Genomic DNA, 25142 nt, shown 5'->3' on the forward strand with positions numbered 1-25142 from the left:
CTGATAGACTTGCTGACTGATCCGTCGGCAACACCACCCACTCGCGCGTTGCGTCGTCAAGTCCACCATTTCGCCGTTCGCGACGACCTCCTCCACCGACGCAACTACAGCGGCGACGGCCGCCAATGGCTACTAGTAATACCCCGAAGTCTGCGTTCTGACATATGCGAGTCGTTCCACTTTGATCCACAGTGTGCGCATTCTGGGGTATCGAAAACTTACCACCGCATCCGCCAACGGTACTTTTGGCGAGGGATGTACCGCTACGTGCAGAAGTTCGTTCGCTCCTGCATCGATTGTCAGCGCCGCAAGACTTCAACGCACCTGTCGCCGACAGGTCTGCAACATCTACCTTGCCCTGACCGGCCGTTTGGGCGTGTTGGCATCGATTTGTATGGGCCACTTCCTCTGACATCCGATGGTAACCGCTGGGCCATCGTCGCTGTAGACCACCTCACGCGATACGCCGAAACTGCCGCCCTCCCATCGGCTACAGCGCGCGATGTGGCCTCCTTCCTGCTCCACCGATTCATGCTACGTCACGGTCCACCTCAGGAGCTGCTCAGTGATCGAGGCCGTGTCTTCTTGTCAGAAGTCGTCGAAGCCATTCTAAAGGAGTGCAATGTTGTTCACCGCAAAACTACTGCTTACCACCCGCAGACGATTGGCCTCACCGAACGCTTTAACCGTACGTTCGGCGTCATGCTCTCCATGTACGTCGCCGCCGATCACACCAATTGGGATGCCATTCTGCCCTTCGTCACCTACGCCTACAATACCGCCGCTCAGAGCACCACTGGTTTTTCTCCCTTTTTCTTATTGTATGGCAGGCACCCCTCGCACACAATCGATACAATCCTTCCATACAAGCCGGATCGGTCTGAGTGTGCGCCGATTTCTGCTACCGCCCGGCTTGCTGAAGAGTGTCGCGAACTTGCCAAGACCTTCACTACGCATGACCAAGAGCGACAGAGGAGCATTAGCGGTGACTGAATCACTTCTGAGCCGACGTTCCTCCCTGGAGCGCTCGTATGGCTCTCGATCCCTACCACTGCACCTGGCCTCTCTTCAAAACTACTGCCCAAATACGAAGGCCCCTACCGTGTCGTTGAACGCACATCCCCTGTAAACTACCTGATCGAACCTATCGATCCATCCTCGGACATGCGCCGTCGAGGGCGCGACATTGTAAACGTGGAGCGCCTCAAGGCGTACCATGACCCGCTCATTGTGACAAGTTGTTAGGTCGCCAGGCGGCTCCCTTTTCGCACCCGGAGTAATTGTAGCGAAGCTTATTGGAACCCTAAAGTGGGTCGTCCTCTCCGGCCCCTTCTAGTGGGTTGCCCTCTTCGGACAGAGCGCAGCTCGCGCAGAGTCGGCCCCGCCTTGACTGTCGCTGTCGCTCATCTTCGCCGAGTGTCCGCCAATAAACATCTTTATAACAGTAACGTTAATCACCGGTCTCCGGCACACCAAACATGTCGATCGGTGACCCGGTAGGCATGTCGCCTGCAAAAACGGAGTGCGTCTTCGCCGCATAGCTGTGATTGCTTGTCAGACCTATGCGCAACTCTGCTATCAAAAGAGTAGCATATACAGTAGTAACTCTACTCCATGTTACAGTTACTGTACGTGCTACCTTTAGGTTTCAGAGTTGCGCGTCTGTCTTCCAAGCGCCGCGGAATCATGCGTTGCGGAAAGCTGATGTTCAGGCCAATTTTTGTTTTTTGCGACGCCGCCGCTGCAGCGACTGGACTGGCGCTAGTCATCGACGGTCAAGTTTTTCACCGGTCTTCAACACGCCAAACATGCCGATCGGCGACACGGTAAGCATGTCGCCAGCAAAAACGAAGTGCGGCTTTCCCGCATGACTATGGTTGCTAGCAAGACATAGGCGCAACTCTGCTGTGGGGTGTCGGTACGGGCTAGTTGGTATTCCATATTGAACTTGCGTAGAGCGTAGAACAAGACGAGGGGACAAAGAACCGACAAAGACGAGCTTAACTCTGCTATCAATAGAGACAGTGCTAAAGACGTAGGACACAAGAAGACTTAACAGCACGAGCGCTGACTGACAACTGAATGCTTTATTGAAACGGAACAGAAAAAGAGAGGGAAGAAGAAAGAACAAAACATGGGCACGCAACCTATGCACATGACAAAAGACCGCACTGTAACATCATTCTGTCTTCTCCAAGTACGTCAACTCGCAATCAACTAACGTAATCGACGGTGCGCTGACACACGTGTCACCATTTTTGCAGATAGCGAAGGCTTCAGATATCTCTTATGCGAGAATCCATGTATAAAAGCGGTGGTCGTGCGGCAGAAATCTGGGATGCATCCACAGGCGGCAGAGTAGGCAGACAAATGGGAAAACGGCGCACCCTTTAAAGAGCTACGGTGCTCACGCAGGCTAATGTTGAGGCAGCGCCCCGTTTGCCTCGCATAAACCTTACCACGTGAAAATGGAATGGAATAAACGACATTGTTTATGCAAAGGACAAACGTCATGCGGTGCTTGATTGTGCACGTTGTGCTTGACGACATATTCACACTCGTGGACAACTTATCAATTCTAGCACACAAGCTGTTGAGCTTATTTTTGCCACCACCGTGCAACATTGCCTTCAGAAAGACCACGGGCATAGTATTGTGCAACGATTGCAAACCATTCTGCCCACCTTCCGTCAGATTTCTGCCCCACATCTAAGCCAACGACACCTCCTTGGTGCTTCATTGGACCTGAAGTGCACCTCAGCGTACCGGGAATCAGAAAAAAATCTGAGCTCTCATCTCCAGTGCTGAAACAGCTATCTCTGATTCTTTTGCACGAGAAGTACGCTGATCACCTGCATGTTTATACCGATGGTTCAACTACCCTCCAGTGTTCGTCCGGAGCAGTAGTTGTCCCAGCAAAAGCTATTGCCATCAGTTTCAAGACAGACCACCCAACGACATCGACGGCATCAGAACTTGCCGCTCTTCGCGCTCCACTTTGTGTAGTCAACCACGAACAGCCTCAACGATGGTCAATCTTCTGCGATTCGAAGGCAGCCCTGCAACCTTTGCTATCAGCCCTGGGGCACGGACCATACGAGCAATTGGACATCGAGGTTAGGTATCTCCTACATACTTCGTTAGAGAAAGGACACCACGTGACTTTACAGTGGCTGCCAAATCACTGCAGCCTGATGGGCAATGAACACGCCGACAATGATGCTCTATCAGCTCTTCAAGGTGACAGGCTCGAGACAATACAGCTTAATAGTATACGTTGCTGGGCGAGTTGGTTCATAACCTTCAAAAATGGCTAGCACGAAGTTGATAAGGACTACGAAGGAACACAGATGAAGGAACACAGCGCCTGTCCTGTACATCTGTGTTCCTTCGTAGTCCTTGTCGATTTCGCGCTAGCCAGTTTTGAAGGTCGAGACAATACCCCTATCAAGGACCGATGCTGCTAGCCAACTTCGAATGGCCGCACAAGAAATGACTTCCCGCACTTGTAACACAGCAAGCAGACTGCACAACCACCACGGCCACTGCCGACCACTTTACATCTTCAGACCTCTACGGGACTACGCCGAAATGATGCCACTCTGATTTGCCATTTATGGCTAAGAGTGCCTTTCTGAAAGTCATTCCCCTTTCAAATCGCAATGGCTGACAACCCGTTTTGTGACAACCGTGGTGGCGAAGAGACACTACAGCACATCTTCTGCGACTGTCCTCACTACAATGCGCAGAGCAAATCACTCGCAGTCGCTCTTGCTCGTATAGATGCCAGACCGATGATGTCCCCAGTGGTCATCGCGGGTGAATGCGACGAAGGCAGTGCTCAACTTCTTGAAGGCATCAGAATTCCACAGGCGGTTATAAACCAACGACGTTAGCTTGACTGTGAGATGTGTGTGACTTTTTGTGCGTGCGTGCTCTCCTTCTCTCTCCCCCTTTCTCTATCTTTATATCTCCCTCATCCCTTTCCCCATTGCAGGGTGGCATACCGGTATACCGGTACCTCTAGACTGGTTACCATCCCTGTCTTTCCTTTCTATCCAGCTCCTTCCTTTGGCGGAAAAGTGAGTATCAAAGTTGAACTTGTCGGCAATCTTTTTATACTGTGAGAAGTACCACGGACATACGGAATCACCGCTAGCCTCTTACCCATTCCTGATTTTGCATTACGTGGTCCTGCTTGAACAACATCTTTAACATTGTTCAAAACTTTTGATGATGCGGAACCAATGGCATCACGGCAGAAGGCTGCCTGTTCCAGACGTTGAACTTGCTATAAAAGGCTGGAGAACATTTTTGCGAACACAAGACTGTGTTAAGGCACGGAAAATGGTGTAAACAACGGTGCCAGATTTTACAAGTTTGGAATGACTAGAGGAATAGAAGAGCAAGGGCTCCCTGGACCTGGGGAAAACTCCCAGCAAACGTGGTCCTCAGTAAACGTAACAGACAAATCCAAAAACTGAATAGCCCCTTCCACATGACCTTCACACGTAAAAGTCGGGCCTTGTCTTCTTTCTTTGAAGCATTTCACAATATTGGTCATGTGGTGTGTTAAATTTCCTTTTTTAACAAGATGAAATAATCATCCACGTAGCGAAAAATCATCACCATTCCTTCCAGATCATTAGTCAAAACATTGCCAATGCCTTTTTTTACTGACAAGTGCATGGTTTATTCAAGCGAAACAGAAAAAGAGAGGGAAGAAGAGAGAACAAAAGAGGTGCACGCAGCCTGTGCATATGGCAAAAGACTACGCTTGTAACATCATTGTAACTACACTTGTAACATCAACACAAATCAAGTAACCCAACTCTACCTTTTGCTACCAATAGAGGTAGCATATACAGTAACTCTACTCCATGTTGTGTTCTCCTCCACCGCCTCATCCCGTTGATCTGCGGGCGCGTCAGGACACGTCGTCATTTGCTGCTCTTGTTGTGCTACTAGAAGGACGTGCACTTGCTTGGCCCATGGACAATGAAAGCCCACAGCGGTGAACAAGCAGGTCCTAGTGAATTGTGTGCGCCCACTGAAGCGATCAAAGCCGACGAACAAAAGTGGAGGTCTACCCAAGTCAACCGAAAGTGCCCCAAATGCTACGGCCTAGCGTCATTAAAGACACAAGTCCAATATTGCCTTCCTTGTTGCGAAAATAAAACTTTTTGCACATACAAAAATTCCAGTATTTTTAAATACAATGAATATGCTTTCAAAATCCAGGCGAAAGGAGGAATAATCTGAAAACCAGGAAAACTTAGCATTATATCTAGAAAAAAAATGAGTGTCCACAGATGTGGACGCTGGAGACACGTTACGCTAGGTAACTTCAACGTACATAGGAACCTTGCTTGCCGACAGCTACGTTGCAACGCGTTAATATTTATTGTCATCACCACCTATCATAATCGACGCCTTCACCATCACCTCAACGCGTTCATAATCATGATAACCGTTCACGGGGACTCTGCTTGCTAACAGGACTGGATCAACACGTTCCTCATCATCGTTCATTGTCGCGATTATGAACGCGATTATCCTCATCTTCAACGCTTTCATAGTCACAATTCAAGGCGTATTTTCTTGCCCACAGCTCTGCTTCTACGCGTTGATCATCAATGCGTTCCATCGTCACAATCCGTCACAATCACTATTTGTCTTGATCCATCACGACAAGTCGGCTCGAAACAACAACCGCGGCCCCCTAGCGGACATTTAGAAGGACGTATGTGACAAGTAGTGGACTGGGCTACCTCCGCTTATTTGGTGCCAGCGTATATTGAGGATGCCACCTGCATAAGTGGCAAAACGTCTAAGTAATTTTGTTGATACGGTTGTGTTGTGTGAAGTTGGAGTAAATCTTTTAGAATAAAGAAACAGATAATCGTCACACATCGAACCCAAAGAATAAAGTGTGCACTTGTGTATATCAGAATGCTTGCCGATTTTTCTGATTAGATTCTGCTTCGGCGCGCCTTGATTCAAACTGTGTCACTTCCTTGTCATGTGTAGTTCCGGTCTTACGTAGGAGAGAGTCCCCATTTTCTGCGCGCCGGGCGGGTAGGTTTCGATGTCGCCCTTTTGATGAAGAATACTGGAATTAGGTAAAAATCCTGTGATTTTTAAAAAACGATTATGTTATAAATTGGCACACGCTACAACTTTCTAATATAAATGACTACCAGGAAATGAATAATTCAAGGTTAATTATTAGTCGCGTCAATGCCACTTTAGCTATGGCGAAGAATTTGCGCCTCGACATAGAGTTCGTGTGCGAAAAAGACAGGAGCGTGACTGTCATGCAATTTTTATTAAAAAAATTGTATTGTCTAAAAAACACCATGTATAATTACGAGTACATAACAAGTGAGCCACATTGAGCACCCAGACATATTTTCATTACAAGATAAAATTTCCTCGAAAGTACAAGTAAATAGATACCAGCAAAAAAAAAAAAAATCTGTCGAAGTTTGCACTAAGCAGGCTTGGAACAGAGAAACAGGATAATTTTGAAGGCTAATCTGGCTGCTTATAGGTTGTTTTTGTGCCTTAGCTAGGTGGTGCTAGGTTCTTTCTACGTTGATTCTCAGTGCATAGAGGTTCGAGTTAAACCACAGACAGTCACAGACACGACACGGTTGTCTGAACTCCTGAGACAGAACCTTGCGCTGAAACCAAGCGTTCGCACCTCTCACAGATCTATGAGCACGGCGTCGTTGGCGTAGGCCTTCCATCGCTTCGATGTCTTCTAGCAGCTTCCGTTGCCTTTCCCGTACCCTAGTATCTTCTCCTTGTAGGTACTCGGGGTCTTCGGCTCGCCGCCGTCGCTTCGCAGCCATTTGTTCGTCTAACTGTTGCCTTCTTTGTTTTTAGCGCAAGTAATTTGTAGTGGGATTTACCCAATTTCTGGGCCCATCTCGTTTATGATGATTATAGTTATCTGATGGGCCGCACACTGGCACATACCCGTTTCATGACGATAGTTTAAATTTTGTTCTTCATTTTTAGTCGACCAGTGGTGAGCGGTGGGATTTCTCCAATTTCTGCGGGGCACAACCTTTTATGATGGTGATAGTTTTTTGGTACGGGGTGAACAAGGAACGATTCGCTAAACAGCTTCGGTATTAAAAAAAAGCACACATATTTTGAGTGCTATTGATTTTCTCTTTGTCAACCTGAAGTTATTCGTAGTGTGAGAGTGTACGTGATTCGCCACGTACTCTGAAGGACATTAGATTTTTACAACAAACACAGACACCTCCTTTGCTATTAAGCTTTTTTGAGCAATTTTCGCGTCTCCCAATCCACGTTTCAATATCTGACACTCCATTCTTGAAATAATGGTTCACATCCGCAATCATCATGGTGCAACGGAAAATGACAATCTGGGTAGCAAATTAGGTTTTGCCTGTGCTCCAATAATATGACATGGATTCATCTGCTTGTCTGCATTATGTACACGAATAATTAACTGTAGGGGTTTGACGTCCGAAACCCACGATATGGTTATGAAGGACGCCGTAGTGGAGGGCTCCGGAAATTTTGAAGACCGTAGGGTCTTTAGCATGGACCTAAATATAAAAACACGGGCCTCAAGCATTTTCGCGCCCCATCAAAAGAGGCCGCGGCGGCCGGGATTCGATACCGCGACATCCGGACCAGCAGTCGAGCACCATAACCACTAGACCACCGTTCGTGGAATGTGCACGAATCAGCTGGTGCAAAACAGGCTAACTGGTAGTTGAAAATCAATGTGTGATGCCTTCGATCCTGCAGAGTACATAAACATGGTCTGGGTATAATGTACTATCGTGAGCAATATGAGCTCGAACACGCGACCGCGTGGCGAATAGCCTCAAAACCGAGATAACGTGATACGTGGATGGCGCTGCCGAAACCGGAGGGGAAAGGAGGGGCGCTCTTCTGCTGACTGTTGGCACTCCCGCTTCGCTAGCGTTGCTGCGAAATGGCAGCTGATTGCGTGACTTCGGCCGCTAGCAATGATAACGCCAAAAGAAATTGCACGAAAAACAAAATAAAAGAAAGAGACATCAAAATGCTCAGCCAACACCACCTAGTTATAATGCAAGCATGGCCTGTGCATCAGTGCAGGCTACGTCACAACTGATATCTCAGCAGGTGCATAGCCTGATGGGTGTGGCTGTGCGCACTGATGTGAATTCATATCACCGCTAGCCGCCACTGACGCACTATAAGCTGACGTTTTGCAGCACCGATATCGAGGCGGGAGTGTCAAAAGCTAGCGGAAGCGCAGCGCCCTTTCCACTTTGTTTCCGACATCGACCGCTGCGAATCGGCCGATGTAGGGTTCGAGGCTATTAGACACGCGCTCGCGTGTTCGAGCTCATATTGCTCACGATAGTACACTCAGCCGCATGACAACAGGAAGCTATAAACAATTCCTGCTGTGCAGGGCATAAAAGTGGCCTTTCGCGCATCCTCGGTGGCGTGTCTTTTGAAATGGATGAGTAGCCCTGGATGTGCTTGATAGTCTGCGTCGAGCTTCGAGTCTTACGTATACTTCAGCTTTACTGGCCACTTTTTCAACCCCATGCTTGTATGGCACGACTACTTTCCTTCTACCTTCGCTAATAGGCTCTCACGGGCCACCCGGTTCCAATAGCATTTATATAGAGTTTTCTGTCGCTCTTTTCGTCTTCAAGAACACTCAGGTATCTGATGAGGGCGGTGCCTGCACATGTACTGAAAAAAATTAGGTCAATTAGGGCTCGCTTAACCAACTTCGAATGAAACAAATCAAACGGTAGCGACATCTTTTTTGCCCGAGAGCGATATACCCAGCAGCAAATATTTATTTATTTATTTATTTATTTATCTATTTATTTATTTAAATACTCTCGATTCCATTTGCAGCAATAAATATAGGAGTGGTGTTAAAAGTTTTTTTATGTGTGTACGACTTATGCACTTTCAGTATCTTAAGTGTGTCATGTGTTGCTTGTGCTGATCGCAGTATTCCTTTGTTAGCGCTCACGTGGTTTTATGATGCGTCAAAACTTGTTTGTTTGTGCTTATGTACAAGAAATATGTTGCGAACTTCAGGTACAGAGGCCTCTGTCATGCGCATCAAACGCCTTTTGCCTCTGTTCCATTTTCCTGTATTCCAAGAAATAAAATAAATAAATAAATAAACTTTAGAGTGGCAGTCTTGAATGCTACATGATCAGGGTTGCTGGTGATAGAGGCACGGAGGTGATTCAATTGAGAGGACGTCTTCAGCACGTATATGTGGAAGTACATGTTGGCCTGGCAGAACGGCACTTGAGCTTTGAAACTATGGTAGACGTGAGATGAAACGTAAGAATGTGCCGAGTTCAAAGTGCGGTTTAGTTCACCATTCATCAAGAACATTTAATGAAATAGGCATAGCCGTGCCTGCTTCTTCCTGTTAGGAAGGTTAGGGAGGTCTAGAGAAGCTTTTATTGGAGTGATACTGGCAGTACGGATGCAATTAGCGACAGTGAAACGAGCTGAGCTATTTTGGATGGTTTCTAGTGCGTTTAAAGTGTACAAGAGTGAAGATACCAGATTGAAGAGGTGTACGCGCGTTTAGACATGACTAGTGCTTCATAAAAAAGAAGAGCCAATGCGAAGTTACGACGCAAGAATCGGAGAGCACGGTTCGCATAGCTAATCACATAGTTAATATGAGTATGGTTAATACCACATAGTTGATATTGGTGGTAAAAATTGCATTGATATCTAAAAACTGCAAGATGGTGCAATACACTGCAGGAATAGAGCTCTTCCGTAATGATCACATTGTCAAGGTATTTAAGCAATAGGGCAACCACAGTAATTGTTCATGAATGATTACTTTCCCTACTACTTTCATAGCCTATTCAGCGGTGTGGATCATCAGTCATCATAATTATTAGGTATAAATAAATCTCCTCCTTCCTGTAGCTGCACGGGGCTTCCGGAAAAACGCTGCACCTCTGCCAGATAAGTAGACCTGGGTTTATTGTGGCGGAAGATTAGCATGTATGAAAGCGTGTTTATATATTAATATATAGGCAAAGCTTCAGAAAAAAATCCAGGCTACCTTGACACGCACACGTACACAGCCTTCAAGCCAGCGCTATACTATCAAGCCAGAATGTTTATTCTATACATTTGCTGCTGGACTGTAGCAGTAGGTAAGGTTCCTCAATTTATTAAGATTGTGAATGTACTCTTAGATGTACGTAAAATATGATAATTGCTTATCCACCAATGAAGCTTGGTATGTTATTGTAAGACCTGTGACACTCACAAATTGTACTGTCATGGGGGTGTGGCAATGAAGAATTCGAACGCAGTCCGACGAAGATGGAGCTCTTTACATGGGGAACCTACACCTATAAAAAAAGTACAATACTCACAGTGCAATAGGAGCGGCGATTGGAATCGTCGGTGCTCGTTAAACTGGTCACCGGTAAGGTACGTCATGTTTTATACTGGCATGATCCAACAACGCAGCGTTATCGTTGGCCTTTAGGTTATTTGGGGAAAATTATAATAATATCTGGGGGTTTGCGTCCCAAAACCAAGATATGATTGCGAGAGATGCCGTACTGGAGGGCTTCGGAAATTTCGACCATCTCCTGCTCTCTAACGTGCACTGACATGGCACAGTACACGGGCCTCTAGCATTCCGCCTCCATCGAATTACGACCGCCACGGCCTTTGGAGGTTATTTGGAGAATAAGTCAACTACATACGTCGTGCGTGCAGTCTTAGCAGCAAATTTTAAAACAAACTTGAAGCTTCCCCTACAATCCGCGAGGTCTCAGTCAGGCCCTTACTTAGTACAGCAGACTGCGAAATTGGGTGCATTATAATGCCATTTTGGTATAGCGACGCTTAATAATAACTGTTGGGGTTTAACGTCCCAAAATTATTATTATGAGTAGTGCCGTAGTGGAGGGAGAACTCCGGAAATTTCGACCACCTTGTGTTCTTTATTGTGCACCTATGTCTAAGTACACGGGCCTCAAGCATTCTCCATGCAGGCGACAATGCGGCCGCCGCGGCCGGGGTTCGATCCCGCATTGACGTGAACAGCGCGTGGGATACACAATGACGAAGAAACGACGAGGACTAGCGCTGACTTCCAACTGAAATTTATTAACACAAACATAAAAAAACGAGAACAAGTAGGCACACGTGATCACCGCTCATTTGAATTGCGCATGACGGCAGGCATGGAGAGGGAACCAAGAAACAAAAAGAATTAATAAGCAAAAACCACAAAACCGCAAATAGTCGTCAGGAGAAGCAAACGGAGTATGTCTAGGTTATCTGGCCGGATGAACTTAGGTAATCTATTTCTTTTACAGTGAGGGTGATTGAAGGTTTGCTGATACAATTGCCTTTAGCGATGGCTGCAGCTTCGATAAATTTCAGTTGGAAGTCAGCGCTAGTCCTCGTCGTTTCTTCGTCCTTGTGTATCCCACGCGCTGTTCACGTCAATATGGAATACCAACTAGCCCGGTCACACACCTTGCTTCGATCCGGCGACGTGCGGGTCAGCAGTCGAGCACCTTAACCACTAAACCACCGTGGCGGATTATAGTGAAGCTCAGTTTGAGCGAGACGGAAGGAGAAAATAGCAAGGAAGGGAATGACAGGCAACAGTATGAGCACTTATTGTCAACAGAATTAAAGCTCACCCTGTTGCTCGTCGTTTCCTTCTTTGCCATTGGCTCCTTCCTTCTTGCTCAAATTGAGCTGCACTATAGCAAAGTCATTACCTCCGGCAGGCGTTGGAACACGTGTAACGGTAACGTGGAAATAAAAAAAAGTCACAGTTTCGCCGCAACGGCGAAGCAATGAGTGTAACGCGAAGAACGGAAAGCAGCTCGAAATTGCCAGCGCGTCGCTCGAGCCCAAAGGACGCACGAAAAGAACGCACACAGGACGAGCGCGAACTATCATGCGTCACAGCTCGACACTGAAAGCGCACTGCTCAAACATAAAGCAGGACGCACGAAACGAACGAACAGGTACACACAGGACGAGCGCGAACGAACTGTACCAGTCGTTAGTTATTTCCGTTTGAACAGCGCGCCTCTTTCGCAAACGCGGCCGCTGCAGCGTCGAAGCGACCTTCGTACGCTCTGTCACTTCAGCGAAGACATCGCCGGAAGAGCACAAGACATACAACCCCCCGCTCCCCCGCCAGCCGCCCCCTTCTTTCCTCAAGATAAGCGCACGAAGGCGACCACGTTCGCAGGAACGTGGTCACGATCTTTAAAGCGCGCCACGCGCGGACATCGCGCTATCTACGTGGTAACTCAGAAAGGATACTGATGCAAGATGTGTATATAAACAAGACGAGCGCGAACTAATTGTGACAGTTGTTACTTATTTCTGTTTGAATAGCGCGCTCCTTTCGCAAACGCGGCCGCTGTAGCGAGCGAAGCGAAGCACCCCACCGGCCGCCCCTTCTTTCCTTGAGATAAGCGCACGAAAGCGACCACGCCCTGTAGAGCGAACAGCAACGGCGTTCGCAGGGGCGGGGCGACGATCTTTAAAGCGCGCGCACGTCGCGCCATCTATGTGGCCACTAAGAAAGCATCCTGAACTACATGGTTTATATAAACAGCTCGCCGTTAGCAGGCTGAAAGACTGTGCTGTCGTAGCCTAACGTCTAATGCGGCGGGCTGCAAAGCGAGAGGTCGCCCGTTCGATTCCGCGCGTCGGGAAGAATTTCTGAATTATTTTTCTTTGTGGCTTTTCTATATATATATATACACGCATATACATATAGGGTGAATGACGGCGGCCACCGACGGCAAAAATCAGCCGAGACTGTCCATATAATTGCTATCGCAATAAAACGTGCGCGCGTGGTAATGTTCCACACTAAAAAAGCATTGTCCCTATGCTTAACACAGGGCATGAAAACAAAAAGAGAAGGTGCAAGAAAGAGAAATGACTAGATCAAGCAAAATTAATATTATTGTCTCAAGTCGCACGATATGTACGACTTGAGGCTTTGCGCAGCGCCGCTGAGAGATTGTAATGACGTCGGGTATAACCTAATGGAAAACGCCAAACCATGGAAGTACTTTGTATGGCCAGAAGCACCGTAGAAGTTTTAAGTGCGGAGCAGTTATGGAGCCCATGCTGTCGTCTCATGTCATCACTTGGCGTCCCGCTTAAAGAACCAAAATGAACCAAAAGAGAACAGGTCAAGTCAGTACCAAAATTAGTCAAATCGTGATCATAGGCGTTAGTCATCGGTACGAAGACGTGCCACTAGGCGTCAACGTGAGCGAGATGCGTCCACCCACCATCAAGCGGTGCTATATCTGTCCAACAACAGTAGACATTGTACAAGCTCTCATATACGAATGCACTATAAACAATAAACTACTTCTGTGACGACACGTTTCACTTTCGTGTTAAAGCGATTCCTATGACGGAGGGATCAGCCATGATTTTTTTCCCAGCTGTTCTTTCGTGTCAGCCAATGAACGTGCGTTCTCCCCCACAAGCAGGCTGGCGCATCGAGGCATCCCAAGGCAACGCGCGGGGAGCCTGTAAGTGCCAGCTGGCTGTTGCATGCATAATGGCAAACGCGTGGCTGCACGCTGCTCACCCTGCCCGCCATCTATACTGATGCTACAGGCAAGTTATTATTTTGACGCGCAGCGAGTGTTCTGGTGTGAAATTCACAAAACAGAGGTTCACAGGAAAATGAACTTGGCTGTTCAGCTTGTACAATACAACTTAGCAATGTGCATGTTTGGGCTATTTGGTAGTACATTGATGCTACTCGTACTATTGGCCGCGAGATCGACTTATAGGTGGCAGCACTGTCGCCGCGCTAGTGTGAAGAGGCCTTCGGCGGCGCGTATACAAATGCAAACAGCGGCGCTTCGTTGTGAGCGGGTTGAGCCTATTGTCGGCGAATAAAATGCGTTCATTGCAGCTTACTGGTAGTATATACGCTCTTCATTGTTGAATCGATGCACAAAGATCATCCAACGTTACTATTCCTAGTAAGAGAAGCGCAATCTGTCGATGAAAGGGATGCTCGACCTGGATGACTGTCTGCGCTTACGCACTATATGACGTTTTTGGATGTTTTCTCTGTACGTGTTTGGCTTGTGTTCTGCGTACTACGCACTGCTGTAGCACGACCGCACTTCCTAAATGTTTATTTCTTGTTCTTTTGTATACCAGCCCATATTCCTGTGGAATGAGTTCAATCGCACTGTTCACGCGAATACGCATACGCATTTTTTGTATTGTTCAGTTCTTCATGAAATGTAGGGCAGTTGATAAGTTTAGTCAGGAAAGCTACGTGATTGACAGCGCTTTAGCGCCACAGAGTCGTTCAACGCGTGCGCACTTGTTCTTGCTCCCGTAACAGAATAAAAAGGTAAGAGTTTAGCACAGAGCTGTGATCGATTGATTACGCGCACGACAGTGATGCAACAAAGGTCCGGTTGTTTCATGGAATAATTGTCTTTTCTTTTTCTTTAAAAGTAATATTGTCCGCTGCCTTCCATCAATTTCTAATAACTCCACACAAATGCTCAAGATATTGTAAAAAAAGGATGAGGTTTTGCGTGAAATTATAGGACAGAAATGTAAGGCACGCCGTCGGGATTAATTCTGAATATTGGGGTTCTTCAAAGCATACCTAAATCTAAGCACACGGGTGGTTCTGTATAAATTTCGCCCCAAGTTAAAATTGCGCGCGGAAACTATTTTATCACTGCCGTGTCATTCCATTGTCTGTTTTTTTTTAGGGGACAGTTTGAGTACCGATGTGTCAGACTTCACGTGTTAGAAATGTTTCGCCGTAGCGGGACCACTACAATAAATGAACATCTTAAGCATAACTAAGGATCATCGCATAACCGATGAACTACACAGTGCCGCAGTTATACACCTAACAACCACGCGAAAGTGCATGGCATAGAGCCTCGTTTTTGTTTACCAACGAGTCGCTCAAACGGTGCCTTCACGCACCATTTAATGCTCCTCACGTTTGGGGCTATGCCAAGTGCACTTTAGGATGTGCTTGAACCAGGAAGCGGCACCAACATCGAAATGATGCTGGCGAACGAAGGGTACGACACCAATACACAGCCCTCTCGGAAGTCGCGCTCACTGATCTTATTACAGTGCGCATGCAGCCGAGCAAGCCCATTTGCTCCTGCACACCATGTTAGGTATACGTAGGAGCAGTTAAACTCGCGCTAACATAACAGAATACACCACCCTTTGAGAACGTGCAGGACGTACGTGCGCATGCAAACGCCACGTGGCTAGCAGACGACGCAGGGAGCAATCCACACTACGTGCGCTTCAGCCAGTAGCCGCCAGGCGGCGACTCCGCTCGATCTCGCGGCCAATAGCCCAAGCTTCAGAGACGAGGGACGAAAGAACACCACACACACAAGCGCTTGTGTGTGTGGTGTTCTTTTGTCCCTCGTCTCTGAAGCTTGCGCTATAGTAGCATCTATCTTGAACAAGATTTTCCTATCTGAAGCTGGACTGGTATTACGTAAACTCTACTAACTCACTGCCGTAGCTGCAGAGGCTGCTCTCCTAGGTTAGCTCAGACTGCTATTATCGGCAGGAATGTTCATCAGCTGGAGAGAGATATTGTAGAGGCAGTGACGATGCGTTGCTTCAAGGAGATGTGGAGTTTTTTTAGTTCGCTGTCAGTCTCTGTTACTAAATATGAACTTTTGTTTCTTTGCACGTGATACTTACGTGGTCGGCACCTCTACGGATTTCAGACGTTTATCTAGAGTCCGCTTCGCACAATTGTTGAAGCTTGATCTGTTATTTATTGTTTTTGTTTTGTTGTTGTTGTTGCGTAAACACGTGTGTCTCATCTACGTAAGCTCGGCGTTGTCTCATTAAATGAAGAGGGATTTTTCAGTAATGCTTCGGGTTATCTTTTTCAGTGTCCCGTGTGCTTGGCAGCTACTTTTCCTAATCCGCTGATGAAATTCGTTCTGCGGATTCAAGCAAAAACTAGTTAAACGTTTAATAATTGTACTAACTTTTTCACTGGAATGTTCCAATATCACTCCGCATCTGGCAAGAATTTTATCTATTCTATATGAACTAGAGGGAGGCGCGCTGAATGTAGTATAATTTATTCATTTATTTGCAGCTTATCTTTGGCTTGAAGACCAAGCAAGAGGGAAACAAAGAGGGCTCTTATTTCTATGGTCTTGCATATTCAGATCAATGATAAAATCGTTATTACCCTATTGCAAAAACCAGCGCCGTTCCAGTACCCCCAGCGTGATACCAGTACGTTTCTTGGCGCTGGACCGCACTGGGAACACTGGTACACGCTCGAATTCACTGGGACTCCGGTGAAAGCACTGTGAAAGCGCTGGGTCGCACTGGTAGAGCCACTGGCTTTGCCGCTGTGACGCTGGCGCTCACTGGGAAGCGCTGGAGACGCTGGAATTCTCACTGGCGTGCGCTGGCACATACTGGAGCCTGCACTGTTCTGCCAGTGCCGCGCGCTGCTTTGAGTATCGTGCGCGGCAGAATGCTTTGGTATCGTTGAATATCAAATGTCTGATTCGATGGTACCGATAGGTGCTATCCTAAGGCCAGGAGATGCGCACTATTTTCATGGTACACGTGATGTGATATATATGTGAAATCACGGTCACTTTTAATGTTTCCCTGTCGAATGGGGAGACAAATATGTTAATAACCCAAAGCAGCCAACACTAATCATTTTGCTTTCTACCACGCTTTTTGTTATTCATGCAGTGCCAATAACGTCGCTAATTTTTGCGGAGCACGTACGTAGCAGCAGTGAATACACATTTTGTGCATGCCGCTCATGTATATAAATATATGATATATCAGTTTTGCATCCGTGATGTGTGGCGGTAATGACTTCATATTGTAATGTTTATAAATCTGGAGGTGTTGGTCTGAACATACAGAGCAAATCATTACATCTCCGTGCAGCTGGCAAGAAGTAAATGAGCGCTGGCTTCGCGACCACTCCCAACGGAGGCCAGGAAAACAGCCGTCGTTCGATATCTCCACACCAGAAACGCATCTCGGGCAATTCTTGCGCTTCCACTTACTTCAGCTATACGTTAGGTAACAGTTAAAAAGGTTTCGATGCTAAAATTCAGAAGCTTCAACCACCGCAACTCATCTGCGCCAAGATCGGTCCTACCCAGTGCGGCTCCCAGCGAGCGTTAGGCCTAGCGGACCGGCCGAGTCCGTCTACATGCCACCGGCGCTTCTTGGTTTACGTACACGCAATTCCAACGTGTAAGATTTACTGTAGAGTATAGTCTTGACATTCGTTAACCTAAATTAACCATTTTTTCTTGTGCACGGTGTCCGCACAAGAAGCGATGACCATCGATGCGACGCGCTTTCAGCAACGAACACAGGCTCACAGAAAGCAGCCGGTACTTCTCTGACTCATACGTCAGAACACATACCTGTCAACTGGTACGTGTTACTGAACAACGCACCGGCATCTTTTTTCAACTAAACGCATTTGTTTTTGCTGAGCGGTTTTACAGTTGTAGGTATCGATAGAACTGCAAGTCAGAATACAGACACGCCCGCCCCGCAGTAATATCGTCGCTCGCGCGAGAAGACTACTGACTATGAATTCATGTAAGCGCGTGTTTATCGAACGAGTCATTATAAGTCTTCTGTACATGTTCATTATTAGCAAGGGCGAGATCGATCCATTTTATATTTTTCGGAGTTAGAACGGGAATTCTTAATGAAACCTAGAGCTCTTCCCATTTTGGTCATTTCATTCATTGCCGGCCACCCTCTGTTTGTGCCTAATAAAGAAGCAAGCGTGATCTGCAAAGGAAGATAACGTCTTCCTTGAAAACAAGACACCGAAATATGAAACGAAACGCTGTCTTACTGTACTGGCTAGCTCTTTACAGCGATGTTGACGTGTTACAGCGTGGCGCAGGGGTAGAGTACCCGCTTGGAGATTGAGAGGTGAAATCCTCGTGGCGGAGCTATTTATTCCGTAACTGTTTTTTTTTCTTTTTTCTATTGCACTGTTTTCTGTATGACTTTCTTTAGTAATATATTTATGCAGGGAACGTGGGCACCGCCGTTTTAATGCTGTAGAGTCGTTTTGCGCTTGAGTACCCAGCGCCTCCCAGTAAAACGCCGCTCCAGCGGCCCAGTATCCAGCGCGATGCTGGGCCCATAATCAGGCATGGCACATTGGCACTGGACGCTGGTACCCAGTGGCGCTGGGTTTTGCAATAGGGTAATATTGCCGCTTCTGTTTTGTTTAGCTACAAATTCGAGTATAAAGTTAATGGCACGGCTACTTTGCCTACTTTTGGCTTGAGTTCAGGCTCCTGCTCAAACCCACCCAACGGCAACACTGCCCCGTGCGTAAGCGTTCGCTAGGAACAGTCTGCGTACGTTTCCCCAGAAACCACTCCTGGTACCCACGGTTTGGTGCGTAATTGTGCTGTGCGCTCGCCTCTAGAGCCCACTACTGAGGACCTATCCCGTTCTCGAGCGACGTCGACCGACCTTCATCATGAACGTACATGGCAGAGCCGATGCAGTTGCCCTTGGACGGCTCAAGTCCGCTTACCTTAAAAGAAGCTCGCCGTCGTCTTCACCTCTGTGCGATGCAATTCTACTGACTACCTCAACGCCGTCTTCATACGTCACCCTCAAAAGCGTCAGCTGGAGTTTACATCGCTCGTCAGATTCTCCTCCTCTCTAGGGCTAAGCCCTCTGTAGCGGCAGCAGCATCGGCGGCGCACGACGGAGACGCTGACGCTTAGGGCGAGACAGACGGTCCGATGTTGCGTATGATCCGACGTGCGGCATCGGACGACCCAGCATGCGGCGTACAACAATTCCGCGCACATGAGGTGAATGAGCATGTAGCCGCAGGCTCCACCCATATACAGCGCTTCGGCATGCACACTCGGAAGACTTCGTATCTTCGGAATGAAGCACAAAACAAACAACTGCGCACAGGCACGCTTCGTTCTACCAGAAAATGAATGAAACTACGCCTTCGCTAGCGACAAGCACATCGCAAGAGCGCGCCGTCAATCACGACACTGAGAGCTAGGCCTAACGAGGCGGACGGCGGCCGTCGCCTACGTTCGTGATGAAACGCGAGCTCGTCATATAGCTCTTGTATTACAGCGATAGCAAATATACGGACACTCTTAGCTGGTTTTTGCCGTCGCCCTTGTGTGATGCCGTCATGTCCCGTATATAAATAAATAAATAAATAAATAAATATATATATATATATATATATATATATATATATATATATATATATATATACATATATATATATATATATATATATATATATATATATATATATATATATATATATATATATATATATATATATATATATATATATATATATATATATATATATATATATATATATATATATTGTGGGCATTTATTATGCACATCTTCTTCATGTGTACATTATCACCATCATGATGCATTTGGTTATGCATCCTCATCTTCGTCGTGTATCATCACCATCAGTGTGGGTTGATCGTGCCTGTTCGCTGCCGGGCCTTCGGGACAAATAAACGTCTGCCCTACCAAGACCTCATACGTGGTGGAGGTTGCTTCTGGATCCCCCGTCCTCTACTCGTCCGCTCTACCTCCTGCAGCTTCGCTCAGGTCGCCGTTTGCACCAGCTGTGCAGCAATATGTCACAGCACGAGCAGGTCGCTGCTGCTACCGTCCCCACTCTGGCACCGCAAGCCACGCCTTCACACGTCGTAAACAGCCCCCAGCGCGAACCTCATCTCTTCGCTGGTCTGCGCGGAGGAGACGTGGAGGACTGGCTGGACGATTTCGAGCGTGTCAGTTCTGCTAATCGGTGGGACGACACGTACAACCTAACTCACGTCTCCTTCTACCTTACCGGTGTGGCGAAGACGTGGTTCTTCAACCACCTGATTGACATCCCCGACTGGGCTACCTTCAAAGAACAGCTGCGCCAAGTCTTTGGCACACCGGCCGTTCGGTCGGCTCTCGCCAAGAAAACCCTCGAGGCTCGGAAACAACATCTCGGCGAGTCGTACACGTCCTACATCGAGGATGTTTTTGCGCTCTGCCGACGCGTCAATCCATCAATGTCAGAGTGGGACAGGGTACGCCACATTCTCAAGGGCATTACAACAGTCGCATTCAATGCTCTTGCCATCAAGAATCCGGCTACCGTTGCTGAGGTTGTCATAACGTGTCAGCGTCTCGACGAACTTGAGTCCGTTCGCCTCCCACCGGACAGTGACGAAACACGTTCTACAACGGACGCAGACCTACGAGGCATGATAAGGGCACTGATACGTGACGAATTGCGATCCATGGGATTCTCAGTGCCTATGCTGTGTCCCAGTCAGCCTTCCGGCACGGCCTTGCGTGATGTCATCAGGGAGGAGCTAGCGTCCTTGACTCACTCGGCGCACATTCAACCCGCTGCTTCTCGCCTCCTACCAACATTCGCGCAAGTTGCTGCCACACCTCTAGGGAACGCCAACTCGACGTTGCAGCCATCAACATACGCGTCGGTTGCTGCCGCGCCCCCCGCGAGCTTCCCGTCACCGCCGGCTGAGCCCTCCTCTGCCCATCTGACTGCGCTATCACCCAGTGCCCCAAACCCTGCCTACTACCCGCCTTGGCGATCATCTCGCCCTACGTGCTACTATTGCGGCTATCGCGGCCACATCTCACGCTTTTGCCGCAAGCGCCAGCAAGACGAGCGTCGAGGATACGACTGTGCGAGCGTGACTTCCCCGGAGGAGCCTTTTACCAAGGCCGCCGTTATTCGTCAACTCCGCGTCGGTCACCATCTCCGCCCGCATCGAGGTGAAGTGCGCAATAGTTATCGGCCAACCAGAACGCCGTTCACCTTCGCCCTTCCGTCGCTCCTCGTCTCCGCTCGGCCTGCCTCCCTCACCTCTGACCACCGTCCGGAAAACTAAGCGATGCAGTTTTGGAGGAAAAACTGCATTCACACACAGGACTCAAATTCCTCCAGCACGCCCTGCAATATGATTTCTGTAATAGTGAAGGAGTGCACGTCGATGCCTTGGTGGACACTGGTGCTACGTTTTCTGTTCTTCGTGCTGATTTGTGTGCCCGTCTCAGGAAAGTGATGACGCCTTATGATGGACCGACACTGGTTACAGCCCAGTGAACAATGATTCGCCCTTCCGTTCTCTGTACTGCCCGTGTACTAATCGACGAAATTCTTCATCATATAGAATTTGCTGTGCTGTACCCGTGCTCTCACCAACTCATTTTAGGATGGGATTTTCTGTCGTCTGCTTCCGCGGCTATTTGTTGTGGCCAACGTGTCGTCCACCTTACCGGCACAGACTACTCGCTCGGCGACGACATCTACAAGCCACTTCGCCTCGTCGCTGCTACAGATACCGAGCTGCCACCACGTGAACAGCGAATCGTAACGGTTGTGTCCAACGACGTCGACTGGTGACGTATTGGTCACCCCGTCACCCCGCTGCCTTAGTAAAGGCATAGCTCTTGCATCGGGTGTCGTTCGCTTCCACAATGGTTCAGCTCTCGTCGCCGCCACGAACGCAACATCGGAAAAGATTTTACTTCCGCGGGGCACCACGGTAGCCTGCGTTGCCGATCCGGAGCCTGTATGCTCCAAAGGCCACTCTACTGCTGATTGTACTTCTTCCTCCGCCCTTACAGCAGTCATCAGCAGTGACTTGACAGATTCGCAGAAGCAGCAGCTGGTTGCTTTGTTGAACAAGCACGCAACCTCTTTCGATGCCTATTCGTCCACCTTGGGCCAAACTACCGCTGCAGCACATCGCATTCAGACCGACGGAACATCGATTGTGCACCGCCGCCCGTACCGCGTGTCTCTAGCCGAGCGAAAAATCATCGAAGAAAACGTAGCCGACATGCTGCAACGGGACATAATCCGCCCCTCAGCCAGCCCTTGGTCGTCTCCCGTTGTTCTGGTGCGGAAAAAGGATGGTTCCGTACGCTTTTGCGTCGATTACCGGGCGCTCAATAAGATCACTAGGAAGGACGTATACCCTATGCCACGGATTGACGACGCCCTTGATCCCTACAAGGCGCGGAATACTTTTCGAGCCTCGACTTGCGTTCCGGCTACTGGCAAATCCCCATGCACGAAGATGACAAAGAAAAAACAGCGTTTGCCACTCCGGACGGCTATATGAGTTCAACGTGATGCCTTTCGGGCTATGCAACGCACCCGCAACTTTTGAGCGTATGATTGACACCGTGCTGCGTGGCCTGAAATGGAAGACTTGCCTGTGCTACCTAGATGACATTGTTGTCTTTTCATCAACGTTTTCTCAACACCTGCAACGCTTGGATGAAGTTCTGACGTGCCTTGCGGGCGCTGGTCTTCAAATTAACACCAAGAAATGCCATTTCGCCAGCAAGTCCATTAAAGTCCTCGGTCATGTCGTGAGCAAGGACGGAATACGCCCTGACCCCGACAAAACCGCTGCGGTGCTTCGCTTTCCTCGCCCTGAGAAACCTAAAGACTTGCGAAAGTTTCCTTGGCCTCGCGTCTTACTTTCGTCGATTTATACGAAACTTTGCCTCCATAGCTGCACCACTACACAAGCTACTTGTCTCCGGTACGCCCTTTGAGTGGTCTCAGGAATGTGAATCGGCTTTTGACATGTTGAAGGATGCCCTCACGACCGATCCTGTTCTTTCCCATTTTGACGAGGCTGCTCCGACTCTCCTGCACACAGACGCTAGCGGCCGCGGTTTAGGCGCCGTTCTTCTGCAGCGCGACAACTCTTCGCGAGAGCGAGTCGTTGCATACGCCAGCCGCGTACTCTCTCCAGCCGAGAGGAACTACACGATCACCGAGCAGGAATGTCTGGCCGTCATCTGGTCGGTGCAGAAGTTTCGTCCCTATCTGCACGGCCGTCATTTTACTATTGTTACTGACCACCACGCGTTATGTTGGCTTTCCACACTCAAGAACTTATCGGGACGCCTCGGTCGCTGGATTCTGCGTCTTCAGGAGTATGAGTTCGATATCATCTACAAGTGTGTGGCAAAAAACATCAAGACGCCGACGCTCTTTCTCGCTGCCCGCTACCTACGGCCCCGCTCGGCGCTTCCGCAACCGCCTCGCATACCAAACACTGCGAGCCCACTTTTACATCGGTCCCCTCTCTGGCCTCTATAGACCACCTGCCCCGGACAACGACCAAGAATTTGCCTCTCGCCAGCTAGCTGACCCGTACTGTCGACGGATCATGGGCCATCTCTCTGGAACTTCCTGTCCACTTAACGCGCGGCTACGTCGCCAACTCTCGCAATTTAAGCTCGACAACTCCGTGCTGTACCGCCGAATTTACCATCCTGACGGTCAGCGCTGGGTGGCCGTTCTACCTCGCTCTCTCCGCTCTCACGTCCTCACAGCCTTCCACGATGATCCGACTGCAGGTCATCTCGGTTTTCATAAAACCTACGACCGCCTTAGAAGTCGTTTTTACTGGCCTGGCATTACTACTAGCGTAGCCAGGTACGTCGGGTCCTGCACTATCTGTCAGAGTCGAAAACTCCCAACATCTGGTCCTGCCGGTAAACTGCAGCTCTTCCGTGTCCCGCGACACCATTTGAAGTTGTAGGTGTCGATCTTTTCGGCCCCCTTCCAGTCACTGCCGCCGGCAAACGATGGATCGTGACAGCTGTGGACCATTTGACCCGCTACGCTGAGACATCTTTGTGGCTACTGGTTCTGTCTTCTGAAGTTGCCGATTTCGTTCTCCAAGCCATTATACTCCGCCATGGCGCTCCGCGTGTTCTGATCAGTGACCGTGGAAAGGCTTTCCTCTCTCAACTATTGAACGAACTTCTCCGATCCTCCGGCACCACTCACAAGACCGCTTCCAGCTACCATCCTCAGACTAACGGCCTGACCGAGCGATTTCATCGCACACTTGCCGATATGATCTCGCCTATATTCAACCAGACCACAAAAACTGGGACGCGATTTTACCATTCGTCACTTTGCCTATAACACAGCCATTCAGCGGACAACCGGCTATTCACCGTTTTACCTGGTTTACGGACGTTCCCTACTTCCCTTCTGGACGTTTCTTTCTTTACCTCCAACGTAAATCCGTCGCCATCCTCTGCCGAGGAATACGTTTCACGACTCGCCCAGTGCCGCCAGCGTGCTCGCCTGAATACCGAAGCCAGACAGCAAGACAGGAAGATTGTTTATGATGCAGCGCATCGTGCTGTCTTTCCGACCCGGTGACGAGGTCCTGCTCTTGACGCCTCTTCGCACGCCTGGTTTGTGTGAGAAGTTTCAGCCACGGTTTATCGGGCCGTACACAGTTCTGGAACAGACTTCACCTGTGAATTATCGCGTGACGCCACTTGTAACCCCGCAGACCGCCGTTACCGTACTACCGAGATTGTCCACGTCTCCCGCATCAAGCCCTTCATACGACGTTCCTCCTCTCCTTGACCTCCAGCGGCCAGGCTGGCCGCTTTCACGTGGGGGAATTAGTGTGGGCATTTATTATGCACATCTTCTTCATGTGTACGTTATCACCATCATGATGCATTTGGTTATGCATCCTCATCTTCGTCGTGTATCATCATCATCAGTGTGGGTTGATCGTGCCTGTTCGCTGCCGGGTCTTCGGGCCAAATAAACGTCTGCCCTACCAAGACCTCATAATATATATATATTATATATATATATATATTATATATATATATATATAATCAGGTCCAATGTAATGCTAACATGTAGACTAACCCAATGGTTATATAGTGTAACTGTAGTGAACAGGGAAGCGAGGATTCATTCTATGAAATTGCGGATTTACTGCATACCATGCGAGCTCACTGCTCCCACCAGAAATCGAGTTTTTTTTTTTATTAAAGAAAGGGGCAAGGGGGGTACTGAGCTGTCCCGTGGATTTCATCTATTGCGATGGCGAAAACTAGACGTATTTAGAGTATAGTTCTCTGCAATTCATAAACCTGCAAGGAATGCGTCAAAAAGCAAGGTTTGAGTCTGCGAAGCTCTGAATCCATTG

The sequence above is a fragment of the Rhipicephalus sanguineus genome, chromosome 8 (genome assembly GCF_013339695.2).
Source record: "Rhipicephalus sanguineus isolate Rsan-2018 chromosome 8, BIME_Rsan_1.4, whole genome shotgun sequence".
Taxonomy (NCBI): Eukaryota; Metazoa; Arthropoda; class Arachnida; order Ixodida; family Ixodidae; genus Rhipicephalus; species Rhipicephalus sanguineus.